General features: G+C 41.3%; 1 long non-coding RNA gene across 1 annotated transcript in view; it reads left to right on the forward strand.

Annotated features, from left to right (window-relative positions):
* The window catches only part of LOC117362402, a 46,224-nt gene extending 26,913 nt beyond the window's left edge, over positions 1-19,311 (forward strand). Inside the window, exon 3 of the long non-coding RNA XR_004539879.1 lies at positions 19,123-19,311. This is a non-coding gene — a long non-coding RNA (uncharacterized LOC117362402). The remainder of the gene's footprint in view (positions 1-19,122) is intronic.
* Positions 19,312-20,128: the final 817 nt, after the last annotated feature.

Below are 20,128 nucleotides of genomic sequence, written 5' to 3' on the forward strand. Positions count from 1 at the left end.
ATGCAATATTCACACAGGGCAACAGGTAGAAGAGTTTACTAAAACTTCAGAGGGCTTGGACAGGTATTGAAGGAAGGTACATGTTTTTGAGATATACCCTAGAGACATTCTTGTTGGTATATTCAGCTTGGCTGGTTGAGAAGGGAAGGAATTGATTAAAAGTCAGGACAGGTGTGTTTGCCCAAACCACACCTAAAGCACGCCCAATCAGTTTTGAAAGTTTTCTAGTGGGAAGTCCAAACGGTGCCTATGATGTCAGATGCTACTTAGGCATGCTTAGTATAAGAAGGTCCATCAGAGCAGTGCCTAAACAGCACAGTATAATCCAATTAGAATTGCTATGATTTTATGGCTGATTCTGTAGCACAGCGGTTAGAATGCAGGTTGGGGTATGAGCCTGGTCTGGGTTTGACTCCCTCATGTCCTTCAGCTGACAAAATACTCCTTTTAATAAAAATGACAAGCTACAGACCAATCACATCTAATTTTCATCTCAAACAGCACAATCTATTCCAAAAGTTGAGTTTGCATTTGATAAAAACAGCAGTATTTGAATCCATGTCACATTTATTGAACCCTACTTGAGATTCAGACTTTTGGGACAATGAAAGCAGTGTTTTAAGCCATTGAGCTACTAGTCTTTTGTCTCAGCTAACTGTGAGATGATAGCTAAGCAGATTTTACCTTAGAAGAGCACTAAGCTATGATATGACAAGGGAGTCAGAGAAACTGGAATAGAAGATGCTGTAGCTCAATAAGTAAAAGAGCTGCAGTGGTCTTCCAAAGATTGTGAGTTCAACTCCTGGCCTGTCTTTTACTTGTGGCCTTCTACTTTGCAGGTGCACTTTGATGATGCCACAATGAGGTCATCATTGTGCAGCTGCATACCTTCACTTGCAATGAACTAGAAGCCACATTTAGGTCTGTTCTGTGTTTTATTCTGTTTTTAAGCTTGGCCAATTGAAGTTATGGGCTTTCTGTTTGCTTTGAAGAATGAGCTGATTGTAGCAATGTTTCATGACAAAGAGAGTGTTATTTAGAGCAAGGAATCACTTCTAAAAACCTCTCTCAAATAACGTCTGTGGGATGCCCAGAGAAAGCTGATTGTATGACCTAAATAGCATGTATCGTGCTAAAGCCTTTCTGGAGCATAAACCAAGTCTATTTGAAGTTTATAGGGAGCTCAAAGTCCTATGCTTTACACTTCTTATAGGAACTAATGATACCATTTCTATACAAGTTTCTATATAGCACAGGAGTAAAGCTTTCCCCCTTCTATGCTGATGTTTGCAGATCAACTCCCTCTCAGTCAAACAGTAATCTTATACTTCTCCTTTTAAATATGGCATACTTTATGACTTTTTTTGTTTTTATACTGTTGAAGTATACAATTCTGAAATAATGAAGAAAAAGGATATAACAGGAAAGTGATATCTACCTTGTTCTGTCTCCTAGCAGAATTAACTGCCATTCACTACCTATAAGGTGTAGTATAATCAAATCAGAATTGCTGTTATTGTATGGCTCATTGTCTAGCACAGCGGATTAGAGTGAAGGTTAGCATGTAAGCATGTCACATTTTTCCAATATGCACATAGATGTTCCCAGATCAACTCCCACTTAAACTAATAGATTATAAATATCCTTTTAAACATGGTATACTGTGTTTTTATTATACTTTTAATGATGGTATACTTTGGGTTAATTATGTTAAAGCTTACAGTCCTGAAATAATGATAACAAATCAGTAAAAACCACCTTTTTATATATAACATCCTAGGGACGTCTATCTGGCATCTATATGGGGTTTTTGGGAATGCGTGCCTAATACACGCCTAAGATACGCTTAGTGCATTAGAGACATCTATACAATGCCTATGTAGCGCCTAAGTAACGCTGATTGCCAGTTGCGCCACAAGGACGCCTAAAGCATGCCTAAAGTTAGGCACAGTTTACAGAATCGGGGCCTTCATCTTCAATTTTAAATTAATTTTAAACATTTTTGAATTTTTAATTACTAAATTCAGGTATGCTAAATGGTATCAACTATTCTATGAAAGCATTTCAATATTTAACTTGCAGGAATTTTATTTTCCACTCTGAGCAACTTCAACATATTCTGGGCTTCAGACACATTTTTGTAGGGCAACAAGCACCTTGCTACACTAATGGGACCCCCCAGCACCTTTGCTGGGCACAAGAAATATTTTAAAATGATCAAAATCATATTTTTATGGTTTTAACTAGGAGCTGGTCTCCTTGCTAGTCTCCCTAATAGCACTGGGAATGTGTGAATTTGTACACCGAAAAACACCATTTCTGGGCCAGTACTGGGACCCCCACTCTCCCAGCAACTTCTGGGACACCTTCTAATCATTATGCACTCTTTTACGCATGCGTGATTACGAGTTAAATGTGAATCACGTCGCTGTCCAAAACCCTCTTCTGCCTCTCCTTCCAAACTTCATCAACGCACCCCCCCCCCCTACTCCCCTTCCAGTTTCAGAATACATATTGCTGGTGGAAAAGTGTTTATTTTGGCTCTGGGACTCTCCCAGAGCCTTCGGGCTGTTTTCCAGCATCATGCATGCAAGTATGACATCACTGATGACTTAACCGGTCACATGCATTGCTGCACAGGCATGCAGCAATATTTAGAGCCCAGCCCAGGCCTCAGAACAGCCTCAGAACAGGTCTGGGCCTTTCCCTATAACTGCTCTTCCCAGCCCTGTCTCTTCTCTAGTGGCCTGGATTGGCCGCAAAGATCATGGATCCAGCACAATCGCCGTATCCAATGTCAGACCCGTGATTGGGTCTGTGGTTGCTGCCCCCCAGCTCCCAGGCCTTGCCCTAAAGTCCCAGGTACTAATATACCAGTGACTTACATTATGAAGCCTATCGGTGTCTCTGTCGAATTAGGTACCGGTAGGCACAATTCTATAAAAGGCATCTACCTTTGAGTGATATGCACTACGTGCTGTTTTCCTAAGTGCCTTGGACGGGGCTGGAGGCAGAACAGGGCAGGGTTATGTGTCCAGGGTTTTCCTTTGTAAAATATGGTAACACTATGCATATGGTCAGTTCAGTGCAAGAACTGAGCAATGCAGAAGTGCCAGCATCAGCATCTGGAGCACCCTGCTGCTTTCCTGCATGGGTGGAGGTTTGGGTGACAAATCTCTTTGGCTGGCTGGGCTTGAGCATCCTTGTCAACCATGCATCCAGCACCACAATTTTGGAGGGAGCCTATTCAAAGGGTGGGGGTGGGGAGAGGACCCAGGCCTCCAAGGCTCCCCCTGCGGCTACGCCATTTAAAGAACTAGGCTCTAACTGCTTAGCAGGGCCTCAAAGTTTTACTAATTGTACAGTGAAAAGTTCCAGAGCAGGTTAGATATTATGCGAATTCATCTTGTCTTCACATAAAAAACATGGCCGTCTCTTTCCTGCAGAGATTGCCATGAAATATCCAACTGTTAAAAAACAGCTATTGGGACAATCATCTCAAAGGTGACTTTCAGTTCTGTTTTCTATGAAGGCCAAAATATGTCTTCTTCTATTCTTATCGCTATTATTTAGCTTTTTCCTGTCATTCTATTTCTGGGTAAACAGTACTTTCAGAAAAAGACCTGGAATTATTAAAGATAGGCTAACCTTTCACAGATCCTCAATGCAATGAATCTCAAAGTATCTCCCTAGTGTCTCTGAAAGAATAAAGTTTAAGCAGGATAGAAAAATAAATCTCAACATTATTATAAAAAATCATTTTCCAAACTGCATATTAGAGTAGGGTTACCAGAAGTCAAGGGAAACCCAGACATGTCCTCTTTTTAGAGGACTGTACGGGTTCCCGGATGGACTTTCCAAAACCCAGCAGTTTGTCTGGGTTTTGGAAAGCCCCGAGCTCCAGCCGCTTCTGGAGGACCTTCAACAAACATGTGCAGATGATGTCGCACACATCTGAGCCTGCTGGAGACCCTCTAGACGCAACCTGGAGGTCAGCAAAAAAGAGACAAGGCTTTGGGGGGTGGGGCTGGAGATAGAATGGGGCAGGACTGGAGGCAGAATGGGGCAGGTTGGAAATGGAATAGGGCGGGGCGAGGGTAGTGCCATGCATCTGGGTTTTCCCATCCTTAAATAGGGTATTAGATAGTTAATCAAATCATAGAGAGATAGCGGGCATAATCAAAACATCCCAAATCCTGCCTAAATCGGCACTTGGACATCCTAATCGCCAGGGCATCCAAGTGCTGATAATCAAAACAGTCTTTCTCTACGTCTAGCAAGGTGTTCTAGTCTCTGTACGTTCAGAGCACGAGATGAGCATAGTGGAGAGGTGCCATGGGCAGGCTTTGGGTAATCTCAAGGGTAGATTAGACATGAACGTCTTGTAACGATAATCGAATATTTTGCAAGAAATCCTGAATGGAACTTAAAAGTTTGGAACAGACCTATTTTAGAAGAGTCTAAGTGCCACAAAGGTGCCCAAACTGACCATATGACCTTGCATGCATCAAGGTAAGACACCCCCCCCCAGTGCTCACTGACCCCCTCACACCCACAATGATCAGAATACAAACATACATACCTGTCTCTAGAACATCAGCACCTGGTATAGGAAAGCCTAGTAGAGCTGCACAAAGGTGTCTTAAGTAGCCTGGTGGGTGGGCTAGTGAACCATAGAAAAGAGTAATAAGTCCCATAAACCACTCTAACCACTATATTCATGATGGAAAATGTGAACCCACTAACCCCCCCACCCCGAAACCCTACTCTACTGCCATATAGGTGTCACCTGCAGCTATAACAGCTATTTGGGTGGGTATAGTGGGTTTGGGGGGGCTCACCATAACCTATATGAGAGTTCTGGTGAGATGTTTATATGGCACCCTTTATGTGAAGTGCCCTCTAAGGTGCCCCACTGTTCTGTTGCCGTGTCTGGGTGGCCAGTCCATTATAGGACTGGCCCCTCCCATATCCAAATGGTCTTGTTCTAGGAGTTTGGGACTTGGACAAAATTTTTGTTGAAAATGTGATCTAAAGATAGACGACCTTGTAGTCTGGGCGTCCCAATGGTCTGGACATCCAGATAGAGGATAAAATATATATATATATATATATATTTCTAGATGTATGGTGGTTTGCCCTTTGAAAATAGGCATTTTCCTACTGGTGACTTTGGACATCTAGCGCCATATATCCAAATCGGACTTAGAAGTATGTTTTGAAAATGCCCCTCATACTGGTTTTAAGTTTTCGTGACCGCTGACGGTTCCAGTTTGAGGCACTTCATATGCTCATACACACAGTTCAATAACAGTGTGCCCAGTCCTTGAATTGCTTAACTCCATTTGTGGTTCTGCAGTATATTAGACTCCTGATGCAGGCTTTTCTGGCTGAAACAAAAGAAAGTCGTGAAGCACATCAGCTCACCTGTTGTCTTTGGGCATCTCCACTGTTTTTGTGTACAAGATTGACTTGTGGAGGTGACTCTCCTGTTCCGTACGTCCTCATACTGTATAAACATAAACAAGTGGTTTGTGCTTGAAAAATACCACCCCAATTTTGGTTCACAATTCACTGTTCAACCAAAATGTTCTAGATAAGGCAGAGTTAAAAGGTGTTCAAGGATTCAGGCCTAAATTTATGTAGACGCTACCCTACCTATGACTTTATCAAATTCAAATAAACATAAGCATAAATTTTATGAATTTTCAAAACGTTATGGGCTTCTTTTACTAAACCATGGAAGAACCACGGGCCGATGAGGTAAATGCTCCAACGCTCATTCTAATTCCTATGAACATCAGAGCATTTACCTTGCCAGTCCGTGTCAAAAAACCTCTAGCACCATTTAGTAAAAGAAGCCCCAAATGCACAAACATCGAGAATAACTCTAGTTGGATGAATTATCCATTCAAGTTTCTCTGTGTATATTCAGTCATTTTGGATGGTTAACCATAACCATACCTTTAAATGGAAAATTCCCATTAACAATTATCCTCCACAACTTTAATTTCCTTTTTTTTTTTTTTTTTTTTGCCAGTTCACATGGTATGTTATTTATATTCTATCCCTGCAATAGAATTGACTAGAATACTTATCCTTTGTTTGTACTACTTTCCTATTTTCTTCTATTAGGGAATGAAACAATGTGGGAGAGATATCTCTTTTAATACAGTCTTTTATTTCAGAAAGCTTGTATGGTGGGTCACAAATGCAATATTGGTTACAGAAAGAACCTCCTAGTTTTTGGCATTGGAGGAACCAATTCCATCGTGTACTTTTATTTGAGGTTTGGGAGGTTTGTCGATCTCCTAGACCAGGGGTAGACAATTCTAGTCCTCAAAAGCCGGAGCCAGGTCAGGTTTTCAGGATATCCACAATGAATATGTATGAGATGGATTTGCATGCACTGCCTCCTTGAGATGCAAATCTATCTCATGCATATTTATTGGGGATATCCTGAAAACCTGACCTGGCTCTGGCTCTCAAGGACTGGAATTCGCTACCACTGTCCTAGATGAACTCGTTTTTTAATGAAAACTTGGGACCCCCTATATTCAAAAACTTTCACCTAGAGCAGGGGTGTCAAAGTCCCTCCTCGAGGGCCGGAATCCAGTCGGGTTTTCAGGATTTCCCCAGTGAATATGCCTGAGATCTATTTGCATGCACTGCTTTCAATACATATTCATTGGGGAAATCCTGAAAACCCGACTGGATTGTGGCCCTTGAGGACCGACTTTGACACCTGTGACCTAGAGCAAGAAGTTTGATTCTTAATGAATTACATTGAAGCTTTTGTTGCCTTTATTGTATCTCAAAACCTGGCTGTTTTTGTAACCTTTCATCCTGGGAGGGAAGGGGGAATGGGAAGGAGGGAGGGGAAGGGGGAGTGATAATGGGGAACTATGGTTTGTCATATAAAATGTTTGGAAGAATGATAGTATTTTATGATAGTATTTTATAGATTAAAGCAGGGGTAGGGAACTCCGGTCCTCGAGAGCCGTATTCTAGTCGGGTTTTCAGGATTTCCCCAATGAATATGCATTGAAAGCAGTGCATGGAAATAGATCTCATTGGGGAAATCCTGAAAACCCGACTGGAATATGGCTCTCGAGGACCGGAGTTCCCTACCCCTGGATTAAAGGATTAGAATTTTTAAATATGTGAAATCATTTGTAAGGAATATCTTTATGTATTATTTGAATGTATTTTTACTTTATTCCTTCAATAAAAAAATGTTTTAACATAAATAAAGTACGTACCAGAAAATCATGAAGAAATGCTGCATGTGGGCAGTGGAATTCCTTTTTTCTTTAAGTGGGACAAGTTTTGCTCTACAACCCTGACCCCAACTTTACCCCACCATTAGATCACTTCTTTAATACCTATCACCAGTCCCTATTTGACCTCTAAGCCTCCTTCTCCTAGCCCTTCTGCCACCTGTCTCCACCATCTTAGGGTTACCAAATGTCTGGATTTCCCCGGACATGTCCTCCTTTTGAGGACATGTCCGGGGGTCCGGACGGCTTTTCAAAACCCGGCAAAACTCAGCATGCGCGGATGCCTTCCTGCCCAACAAATGGACAGCGGGGGTGGGGCTGAGGGCAGAGCTGGGGCATAATGAAGCGGGGATGGGTTGAACTGGGCAGTCCTGGGTGAGTCTATGGGTCAGGATTTCACTGACGTAAAATCTGGTAACCCTTCACTATCTTCCAGCGTCTGTCCTCTGTGTCCAAATCCTTCCCCCATTGTTTAGCATCATTTCCCCCCCCCCCTCCCCAACACACACACATCAAGCATCTACCCTCTGTAACCTTATTCACTCAGGCCCATATTCTATAAAGGGTGTTTTAAGTTAGGCACCGGTAAGCACTCTACTGGTGCCTAATTTAAGTGCAAAACGCAATTTAAAACACAGTAAAAGCAGTTTTAAAACACATTAAGCGCCTGCATTACAGCTATGGAGGTATGGAGGCATTTTACAATGCCTAATACCACTGTAGTGCCTTCGTAGCCATGAATCACATGAAAGGTAGGTACCAAAAATGTAGGCCAGGAAAACCCTGGCCAACATTTCTGGCACCTAACTTTCACAAAGCCATGACTTCATCATTACAACAATGTATAAATTATCATTCCCTTCGTTTGGAGGACTTAAATGTACTAGGAAGCTTAGTAAATCTTTGGCATTTAAATTAGTTGAAATTTGGAATAAGCTTCCTGACTCTATCGGACTGACAGATCAGTTACAACAATTCCGAAAAGATTTAAAAACTTGGTTGTTTACACAATATCTTAAAAGTTCATCCGCTGAAGTGCTGTAATAACAGTATAGTTTATTCTTTTAGTTTTAATTTGATTTCTTCAATTTTAAGTATTAATGTTGCTTTTGGAAATGATACACCAACAGCACTCTCTCTTTTAGGCCTACTATTATGTCTTTCCAATTTTAATCAATTGTGAACCGAGTCAAGCTCCTTCGGGAGATGACCCGGTATATAAACCGAAGATTAGGTTAGATTAGACTAGACTCTATGGAGAGAGTATGGCACAGGTGTTAAAGCTACAGCCTCAGCACCCTGAGATTGTAGGTTCAAATCTGCACTGCTCCTTCTGACCCTGGGCTAGTCACTTAATCCCCCCATTACCCCAGGTACATTAGACAAATTGTGAACCCACCAGGACAGACAGGGAAAAATACTTGAGTACCTCAATCAATTCATGTAATCTGTTCTGAGCTCCCTGGGGAGAATAGTATAGAAAATTGAATAAATGAATAAAAGGTGCTTATGCTTTCCCGACACACAATTGGCCTCAATGTAATCAGCATCATTCATCTGTGTCTCTATTCTCCCCATAAGTCCAGCATCACCCCTCACTCTTTTCTCACCTACCCACACACCAGAGCCTAGCATCTCTCCATTTCTCTTCCTTCCCTCTTGCTCCTCCCTCACCCAAGAGCAGCATATTCTCCTTTCTCCTTCTCCTCCCTGGGAATCTAGTAAATGTTTCTCTCTTTTTCCTACCTCCTGTACCGCTGTGGGTGCAGCATCTCTCCCCCCTCCCCTCCCCCCCCCCCCCCCCCCCCCCCCCCCCCACACACACACACACACTCCTATGTCATCCTTTGTGGCCAGCAGTGGCTAAAGGCACATTTTATCTGGCTGGACCAGGACCTTCACTCTGCCATCTGGAGACAGTGTGTTTTTAATGCTAGCACTTCTAGCCAAGAGCACATTTGGAGGGCTATGTGATGGGGTGGGGGGAGATAAGGAGAGTGTGAGATGCTAGACTGCAGGAGGGAGGGAAAGGGGGAGAGATATCAGACTGGGGGGGGGGAAGTCAGTGCATGAGAGGAATTTGTTGGTGGGTCCAGGCCCCAGGTGACCCCCCTGTTCTAACATCTATGAAGCTGTATATAGAGAAAATACTATTTAAATTGAAGTTTGTGGAGAAATATTAAGGAATCTCATTAAATGGCAGCTTATTTGCATCTTAGACTGCACCAGCCCTTATAAAGGGAATCATGTGTTAATGACATTAGTGTATGATATCTGATGCAGGGCCCAGAGCCATAAAATAGCTCTCGGCAAACAATGCCCAAAATGAGATAGTGAACCAGCGGCACTTTAAATAGCATTTTGAAAATTAAGCTTAATGGATGCCAGAAAAGAAAAGGAAAAAAAAAAAAAAAAAAGAAACAAGCCATGTTAATGTATGTCTCTCAAGACAATGATATTACATTTAAACTACAGAAATAATGGTCAACAAACAAGCTGCAGGTGATACGTTTTCACTGGATTAACTCAATACATCTGCAACTGGCTTTCAAGAGTATCATCTCTTCAGATCCGCGAAAAAACAGCGCAGCCGCACCGGGTTTAAATAGTACAGAGCACACTTAGGCTGTAAAAGACACAACAATGATGTGGTGCCCGTCGGCCTCAATTCATGCCAACCAACAAGTCGAAATTGAGTATAAAAAGACCAACTGAATGGAGAGAGCAGGAAGAAAAGAGTTGCCAGGCAGGAAATGAACATGGAATAGCTGTCTTTCTGCAGATAGTGGAGCTCTTGTGAATCTAAATAAATTAATTTGGCAGAATTGAAAAGTCTCTTTGTTCCTGTGTAGACTCTCCCACCCCAATTATTTATGCCAGATGATGAAAAGAATGGGAATAAATAGTTGATTTTTTGGCCCGTTTTCTGCAAAGTCAAAGTCAGCATTTTAAAAAGCATCCTGTGAAGTCAAATGCAAGAATTCATGGCTGGCTTATGTATTCTCTGCATCACTCTGTCTACACTGATAAAGCATTTTACATTAGTCACTTACCGTACTCATCACTATTCAGTTATGCATCTTACAGGAGACATTTAAATTCAGTTTAACTCTGTTGTAGATATTCCTTGTTGAGTTTTGCCTACAAAGGTGAATATTAGTTGAATGAGCAGAAAAGCAATAGTCAACAAACGATTGCTATGAAATTAAACGATAAATCAAAGCTGTCGACCAAAGACAGGGGGCTCTCGTCCTTCACTACCACATATTTGTCCCTCTTTCGGAATTTCCATAGCAAATATCTGTATACATTTGCCCCAAGAATCAGGTTAATTGGCATACCTGTAGTTTTTATACCACTGCAATGAAATCTGATGCACACAGAGTTCACCATGTTATAGATCTTATTTTTTTTTTTTTACCAGTTCAGCAGTTAGTTCCCCCAGAGACTTCTGTGAGCAAATGGCTCCTTTGAAAATGGTTCCTGATCCTCTGCAAGTAAAAGTATATGAGGAACCACTGAAAAGTTCTCGGCCCAACCAAGAAGAGAGTGACGTAGAGCCATGAAACTTACAAGTTATTTTACACTTTTTGTTTCAATGAGGCAAATGCATCCAAATTTCCAGTATTTATATACCACTTGTAGCCTAAGTGGTTTACATTCAGGTACTCAAGCATTTTTCTAAATCTATCCTGGTGGACTCACAATCTATCTAATGTACCTGGGGCATTGGAGGATTAAGTGACTTGCCCAGGGTTACAAGGAGCAGCATGGGATTTGAACCCACAATGTCAGGTGCTGAGGCTGTAGCTCTTACCACTGTACCACACACTCCATGCTGCCCATCTAAGAAATGAGCAGAAGTATAGGGAAAGTAAGCAACTGTGACATCACCGATGAGATTGGCTCTTAGGTATTGGTGGAATGAGGCATTGTGACATCACAATAGGAGGGCATCTGAAAAGTTTTCAGTACATCCAAGAGATACACGTGTGGATTAATTGACTAATGAGCCAATTAACATCAATAACTGGGAACTAACAACTAATTATTGAAACTAATTGACATCCATTAAAATTTGCACATGCAACTACCTGCATGCTATTCTATAATCATGGTGCCTAACTCTACTAGTGGATAACTCAAAAGGGGTCTTGGCCATGAGCATATCAGGAGCATTTCAAAAAGTTGAATGTGTTTACAGAATACTGCTTCAGTTCACTTAGACTGGATGCCAGCATTTACACCAGGTTTCAGCAGGTGTAAGTTTGATGCCCAAAATTAGATGTAGGAATCAGTACTAAGGATCCAAACGCATTGCCAGAGGTTGTGATAAGAGCGCAGAGCGGAGCTGGTTTTAAGGAAGGTTTGGACAATTTCCTGGAGGAAAAGTCCATAGTCTGTTATTGAGAAAGACATGGGCGAAGCCACTGCTTGCCCTGGATCGGTAGCATGGAATGTTGCTACTCCTTGGAATTCTAGAATCTTTGTGGAGTCTAGAATCTTTGTGGATTCTGCATGGAATATTGCTACTCCTTGGGTTTTGACCAGATACTAGTGACCTGGATTGGCCACCATGAGAACGGGCTATTGGGCTTGATAGACCATTAGTCTGACCCAGTAAGGCTATTCTTATGTTCTTATATATAGAATTGTGCCTAGTGGCACTTAAGTTAAACTTTGGCGCCAGTAGTCATTGAAATCTTAGGTGCCCCCTATTTATGCCAGGGTTTTCTTGGCCTAAAACTAAGTCCAATTTAGCTGCCTAGACACAAAACATGCCCAAGATCTGCCCACAAACCACCCTTAACTATGCCCACTTTCTGGTAGGTGCCTTGGCATAGATGCCCACCTTAAAGTTGTAGGCACCTACCTAGTTAGGTGCTTACCACACAATTAATTTTAATTTTTGCCCATAATGAGCTCATTATTGCTCATTAACGGCACCCATTAAGCGGGGTCGAATGCCGCAATGCAGCCCCGCTTTAAACCTGCAGACTCGCACTGCAGGGAAGGCAGCAGAGAGCAGGAGAGTCTAGGCGGCAAGAGCAGGGCTTGGAAGGGGAGAGCAGGAGAGTCGGCGCGCATCATGTAAAAGAAAAAAAAAAGAAGTCACGGCTGAACAGGTCTAAACACATGCGCAGACCATGTACAGATGGTCTGCGTATGCATCGGGATCTCAGACCTGCGATCCGTGCCGGCAGATGGGGGCGTTCCTACGATCACCCTCATCTGCATATTAGAGTTTAGGGAATTCATCGGACCTGCCCGGATTGGGCCCGGTTCGGGCAGGTTCGTGAATCTAGCCCCCAGTTGCCTAACTTCAGGTGTCATTTATAGAATCTGTGCCTACGTGTGATTCTATGAAGGGTGGGTTCCCTTGATAGAATCATATTTAATGCTAATTTTTTTTTTTTCCAGTGACAAATTTTGTGCACCGTTTATTGAATTCTCCCTTAATGACTTTGCTCCGGTCATGAAAAATGACCAGAGAAAAACAAACTTTCCCAGAAATGACACAGAAAATGATAACAAACTAAACTTTTCTGGCTGCCCAATAGTGGCGTAGCAAGGGTAGGAGGTGGTCGGAGCAGTGCCCCCCCCCCCCATGCTCTCCTCTCTGCCCCTCCCCCCGCTCCTTCTGCACTACCCCCGCTCCTTCTGCACACCACATGCCACACTTGCGCCCTCCTTTCCCACCCCATACCTCTTTAAATCTTCGCCATTGCAAGTAGCTTCTCCAGATGCTGCTCGCAACGGCGTTGGCTTTCCCTCTGATGTCAGTTCCTGGCCCCGCTACCCAGAAGTGATTTCAGAAGGAGGCAGGCCAGCATGAGCAGCAGGCCACAGTAGTTGCTCGTGCTGGCAAAGATTTAAAGAGGTATAGGGTGTGGGAAAGGGAGGATGCAAGCATGGCGTAGGGGGCAGAGAGGTGCCCACCGAGACAGCACCCAAGCCAGTCTGTCCCCTCACTCCTCCTTACTATGCCACTGCTGCCCAACCCTACTGAATATATGAAGGAAAGTTTGAATGTAGTTGAATGTGGTTGAATTTCAAATATTAGACTTGAATTTACGAGTTTGTAGAAGACAGTTTTGTGGGGGATCGATGTAAGTTCTGAAGCAGGTGTCCTGTTATACCACGCAGTAAAAGAGTATTCTTATTCCTCTCTTTTGCTGAAGGATGTGAAGAGCGTGGAGGAAGTGTCAAGGAGGTGAAATGATTCATTCTCGTTGTGTATCTGTTTTGTGAATGGTACATGTTTACAGTGCAAGAACTGGCATAGCAGGATTTAAATGCTACTGTTATCATCTTTTTGCTTTCATTAGGATTTTGTCAAAAAAATAGATGGAGGAAGTGCATTTTTACATGATGGATAATTTTCAAAGCCATTAAACCCAGCACTTGCTCCAACACACTTAAGAACAAGATGCAGGAGGAATCTGAAAAAGGATTTTATTTCATACCAGCAGAAATCTCTCAGGAAAAAACTGGCAAAGGCTGTGATACCTGAGCTATGCCAATTGCATTAATATAGCGTAATTGATTGGAAATGCTTTTCTTTTAAACTTATTGACTGATAATAAACAATGAGGTCAATACTCAGTTGTGACAATTGCAGCCAATTTTAAATACCAGCTATACCTCCTCTTCTACAAAACCGCACTAGCGGTTTTTAGCGCAGAGAGCCGCGCTGAAGGGCCCACGCTGCTCCTGACACTCATAGGAACTCAATGAGCGTCGGGAGCAGCGCGGGACATTCAGCGCAGCTCTCTGCATTAAAAACCACTAGCACGGTTTCGTAGAAAAGGGGGATAATGTTTAAAATAGATCTAGATTGGGCATTACAACACAACAGTGACAATTATTTCTATAACGCAACCAGACGCCCGCAGTAAGAGACCGGGTGTGCACAACCTTGGTCCTTGAGGGCCGCAACCCAGTTCGGATTTCAGGACTTTCCCATTGATTATTCATGAGATCTATTTGCATGCACTGCCGCCATTGTATGCAAATAGATCTCATGCATATTCACTGGAGAAATCCTCAACTTTGCTTTCTATATCAGAACCATTAAATTATTCAATAGTTATTTTAGGGGGATTCAGTCTAAAGTCTTCATTAAACACTTATAAAACAGAACTATTGACGAACTTAATAATGATAACAATGAAAACAATGTTATCTAATTGGAAGGATTTTTCCAAATTGGATTATAACGTGGTGGAATATGTCATGTTTGTATAGCAAATATGAGAAAATATATGTAAAGTGTGGCAATTTGTGAAAATTTAAGAAAGTATGGAATTGTTTACTTAAACTTAAGGATTAAGGTCCTCTTTTACTAAGGTGCTAATTGATTTAGAGCACACTAAAACGCTAACACGTGCATGTTAGTTTATGGCTGCGTTAGCGTTTAGCGCATGCTAATTCGATTAGCGCACGCTAATCAGTTAGTGCACTTTAGTAAAAGAGGGGGTAAGGGTTGGTAATTATTTATTTTGGATAATATGTTACGACAACCTATGACTTAATTTTTTTAAATCTATTGTATTACTACTATTTTATGTTTTAGCGGTCCTTTTAGTAGCCTTCCTCTGGACATACGAGAAACAAAGCATAATATTTAAAACAGATGTTCAATTAGGTGTTTTACTGGATTATTCTAGCGCACAGGTGTCAAACTCAAGAGCTGTTTTATGCGGCCCGCGGTGCAATGCAGTATTTTCATTGCTGCCCCCAGTGTTATCTTCTGGCCAGCTCCCTCCTCCCCACTGCTGCAGTGTGCACAAAGCAATGTCAGAGGGAATGCTTCCGGACATATCCAGGGGTCCGGATGGCTTTTCAGAACCCGGCACTTTGTCTGGATTTCGAAAAGAAATCGCGTCGGGAGGGGGCCTCTGCGCGTGCATGGATGCGACGTGGTGATGTCACACGCACGCATGCATGCACGTGATCCTATCATGTCGCATCCACACACACACGAATGCCTCCCTGCCTGATGAACAGGCAGTGGGGGCAGAGCTGAGGGCAGAGCTGGGGCATAATGGGGCGGGGATGGGTGGAACTGAGCAGGCCTGGGGCGGGTCTAGGGGGGCCCGGATTTTACTGATGTAAAATCTGGTAACCCTATTTAGGTTAGCAATCTGGAAGCCCAGATGCCGTTATAGAATTCATGTTCAACAGGCTGTATTTTGGCACCTAAATCTTAGCACACTTTATAGATTTTTGCCCCATGTTTACAATGGTTAAATATTGGACATTAAAGCATTGCTCAACCTGTATATGCATCAAAGTTCCACAGGATGGCTGTGTGGTCTATGCCACTGCATTTTAGCTCAAAGACTTCTTTGGAGGTGTGGGTTCAAATCCCCTCCTGATAAGCCGGACCTCTTTCCTTCCTGGAAGCTACAAGCTTCCACAGCTACCACCGTATGAGCCTGCTCACCCGTGTTTCTTTGAGATATAGATCATGGCATTATCCTTACCCTGGGGTAAAGAGAAGCACATTCTTTACTCTAAAAAGATATAGCAAAATTAGAAAAGGTACAGAGAGAGGTGCCAAAAACAATAAATGGGGGTAAGGCAATTTATGAGGAAAGGTTAAAGTGGTTAGGGTCTTCAGCTTGGAGAAGAGAATGCTTAGGGGAGGTCAATAAAGTACTGAGTGGAACAGATAGATGTGAATCACTCGTTTACTCTTTTCAAAAATACTAGGACTAGGGGGCATGCAATGAAGCTACTAAGGAGTACATTTAAAACAAACAGGAGAAAATATTTCTTCACTCAACGTATAATTAAACTCTGGAATTCATTGCCAGAGAATGTGGTGAAAGTGGTTAGCTTAGGAGGGTTTAAAAAAGGTAATATCCTACAAGTTTCCAAGTTTCTTTATTCTTTGATATAACGTTTATCTAACCGGTACCTAAATGGTTTACATTGGATTCAATAAGTAAAAAGTTAAAAAAATAAAAGTTATATAAAGCGTAATATAAAATATAAAGTAATGGCATAATAAAAAGGAGGGAGGAGACAGACTGACATATTGGAAACAGGATGGGAGGAGGGACATAGTAAGTTAATAAATACATCAATTTGAAAGAAAAAAAAGGGAGTGGGAAGTGGAGGGGAGGATGATACATAATGAAAGGGTTCGCTTCAACAGAAGCATTTTGGCAAAATTCATCTAGGAGCTGTGTGGATTCTGTTGGAAAGGAAGTGGATCAGAGGTTGTAAGCATCTTTAAAGAGAAAAGTCTTAAGTTTGGATTTGATTTTTTCTAGAGTTTTCTAGATGGAGATCCAGTGGGAGAGCATTCCATAATGAAGAGGCTGTAACTGAGAAAATGGATTTACGGGTTGTATCATAGAATAGTTTGCATATTGAAGGGATAGTAAATAGATTTTGACTGTTAGAGCGGAGTGACCTGAGGTGAGCATAAGGGATCAGAAGTTTGCCTGTAAAAGCTGGTTTTGAATTAGAAGTAATTAGAAGTATTTTATAGGATAGACCAAGGGTGGGCAACAACGGTCCTTGAGGGCTGCAATCCAGTCGGGTTTTCAGGATTTCCCCAATGAATATGCATGAGATCTATTTGCATACACTGCTTATTCATTGGGGAAATCCTGAAAACCCGACTGGATTCCGGCCCTCAAGGACCGGAGTTGCCCACCCTTGGGATAGATGGTGGGTAATAGGTAGCCAGTGTGCTTTACAAAGAAGGGGGAGTGACAAGATCAAATTTCTATGCTCAGTAAATTAGAAAAGTCCATGAACCATTGTTAAGATGGACTTGGAAAAATCAGCTGCTTATTTCTAGGAAAATCAGCATATAATCTATTTTACTCTTTTGAGATCTTAACAGGCACTTGTGACCACTAGACTGGCCACTGTTGGAAACCAGATATTAGGCTTCATGGACCTTAGGCCTGTCCCAGTATGGCAACTGTTATGTTCTTATACCCGCATTAACTAGAGGGATTCCTAGCATAGGGTTAGATGAGGTGAAAGATGGGCCCTGGTATCTATGAACTGACAGATGATTTGAGAATTCCATTCACAAGGAAAATTAGGGGGTCCTTTTACTAAGGCGTGCTAACCGATTTAGCGCACAGTAACCGATTTAGCACATGCTAATTGACTTAGCGCGCACTAATCAATTTAACACATGCTAACGATTAGCGCACGCTATATGCTAAGGCACCCATTTTCTATGGGCGCCTTAGCATTTAACATGCGCTAATTGTTAGCGTGTGCTAAATCAATTAGCGCGTGCTAAATCGGTTAGCGTGCCTTAGTAAAAGGACCCCTAATTCTATTCTTAAATATGGTTTTCTACGACAATATTTTTTAGCAATATGTCAGCTCAGCATGTTTCATTATCATGCATGCTGAATGGGATAAAGGACTCGTGAGTAGAGGACCCAGAGGTAATCAATAGTTGAAAACCCTAAACACACAAAAACCTCTTGGTGTAAGCCAAAGATAGAAAATTAAAACGAAGAAAAAGGTCTCAGTAACCCCACGAACTCTCCACTACGGATAATTTATGGTCGTGTTCACATGGGTTCCAGTGTCTAACATCAACCAAAAAACCTCCGGATAATTCACTATTTTTCACTTATGATTTTTTGTTTTTTAGTTCAAGCTTCTTATTTAACTCTAATTAACTTAATAACTTATATATCATTTAAATATGTAAAACTGTTAATCTTTAGAATTACTTCACAAGCACAGTGGGACTTATCTTAGTCTATGTCTGCTAGTGCTTGGTAACTGCTGTATCACTCCCCATCCCCGACGGGACCCGTTTCGCCTCCGTCTTAGGCTTTTTCAAGGGTCAAGAATAAGGGAATATTTATCTGAGGAAAATCCAGCGCTTAATGCTAGCGTTACTCTGATTATGAGTCCATTAGGCATTTAGCAATATGTCAGCTCAGCATGTTTCATTATCATACATGCTGTATGAAATAAAGGACTCACCAATTCTCAGAAACTATTTCCATTAAGAAAGGAAATTCTTAGAACAATGTACTTCTCTGTGCAATATAAATTTGTAATCCAGTTTTAATACATATAACTAGAATATATTTTGATGGTTATAACATAGAATAATGCATTTAAATCAGAGTGGACTTCCTTCCTCGATAAGCTCCTCATTCCATTGCGCCCGACACGGACGCTTAGATCAGCAGACCAGAACTTACTCTCCATTCCTTCTATAAAGGATTTTTTTCTATATCAGGAAATCAAATTTTTCAGTAGTAGCCCCAACTCTATGGAATGCTTTACCATCTCATCTCTGCCATGAAAAACTAATCGATAAATTTAACATTAACTTAAAAACTTTCCTATTTCAAGATGCTTTCAACCGCTTTTGAATTACCTCTTTCTCACTCAACTAACCGCTTTTAAGAAGCGATCCCATCCCTAATGTTTTATTCCTTTCCCTCCATTTCCTTTCAACCCCCTCTTTTTTTCTCTCTCTCCTTTTCCTTTCTAATAATGTAACTTTACCCCTCTCCTTCCTCTTAATCATCACTCTCAAGTTTTTCCCGTCCATGTCCTTAATGTACAGTTCCCTTCTCCCTAACAAAACTTTACTTTTATAAGCATAACCTTTTATCCCTATTTTAACATTTTATTGTAAACCAACTAGATACCCGTTGATGGTCGGTATATTAAAAATTAATAAAACTTGAAACTAGACTGATAGGCCAGCTAAAACTATTTTATAAAGCCCTGAAAACTCTGTTGTTCTCGCAATATTTAAATGGTTCAACTTCAGTATCAACAAAATGATAATACTATAGCTCTTACTTCTCTCATGTTCCTTTTTTAGGTACTCTAGTCTTAATTATATGTGAAGTGAGTCGACCTCCGCTGGAAGATGACCCGGTATATAAACCAAAGATTAGATTAGAATGCACATTCTACAATTTGAAATATTGGATGGATTGAATAAAAGAATTTCCATTGAGTTGTAAAATAACCATGTTTTTGTCTATGGTAGGAAAATAAAAGAAAGTTCACGTTGACATGTACCATGCATTATTTTTTCTGCTTTCATTGAATATAAAGCATGTATTAAAGTCTCATCAAATCCTAAGATCAGGCAAATTCAGAACTTTTATTATGGAAATTATTTTAATTTATAATCTTACATTAGAGTATAATGAAATGTAAACAGGATTCAATGAGTCATTTGTCAGAATGTGTATTTTGGTCCATTTATATCATTGCTGTTCTAGGCTTTAAAAAAATGCAACTGAAAAGTAAATGCCGGGTTTCTAAACCCCTTGCAATTTAATATGATCTGCATCTATAATGCAGGTTTTGTTTGCATATATTGAATTAAATATGTACATTTTGGTCCCTTGTAGAAGATACAGACAAGGGCTCAGATTTTACCTAGCATATTAAAATTTGTTTGATGGTGAATTATGACACTTTCCTGCTCTCAGTATAAAGACCCCAAATCTCTGATGGCATTCTATTACCAGGTTTGGAATAAACTTTACCTGTTTTAATCAGCAGCTCTCGGTTAGGCATAGAACAATGCAATACAAGAAAAAGTACAATAGAAAACATTTATCTACCATGACTAGAATATAAATGTACCCCCCAAAATGCTTTAATGTGCAAATCAGGCTATACATAAGAATACAGTAAAATGTTGTATTATTCATCTCAGACTTAAACTGATCAGGCTAAAATGTCCAAAGAACTGTTTGGTAAGCTATATTCAGCCTCGGGGCCTATGGGAAAGATGTTACAGCAGTGCTTCTGAGACCAGTCCCGGAACACATCTCACCAGACAGGTTGTCTGGTAGCCGCAATGAATATGC

The sequence above is a fragment of the Geotrypetes seraphini genome, chromosome 6, assembly GCF_902459505.1.
Source record: "Geotrypetes seraphini chromosome 6, aGeoSer1.1, whole genome shotgun sequence".
Classification (NCBI taxonomy): Eukaryota; Metazoa; Chordata; class Amphibia; order Gymnophiona; family Dermophiidae; genus Geotrypetes; species Geotrypetes seraphini.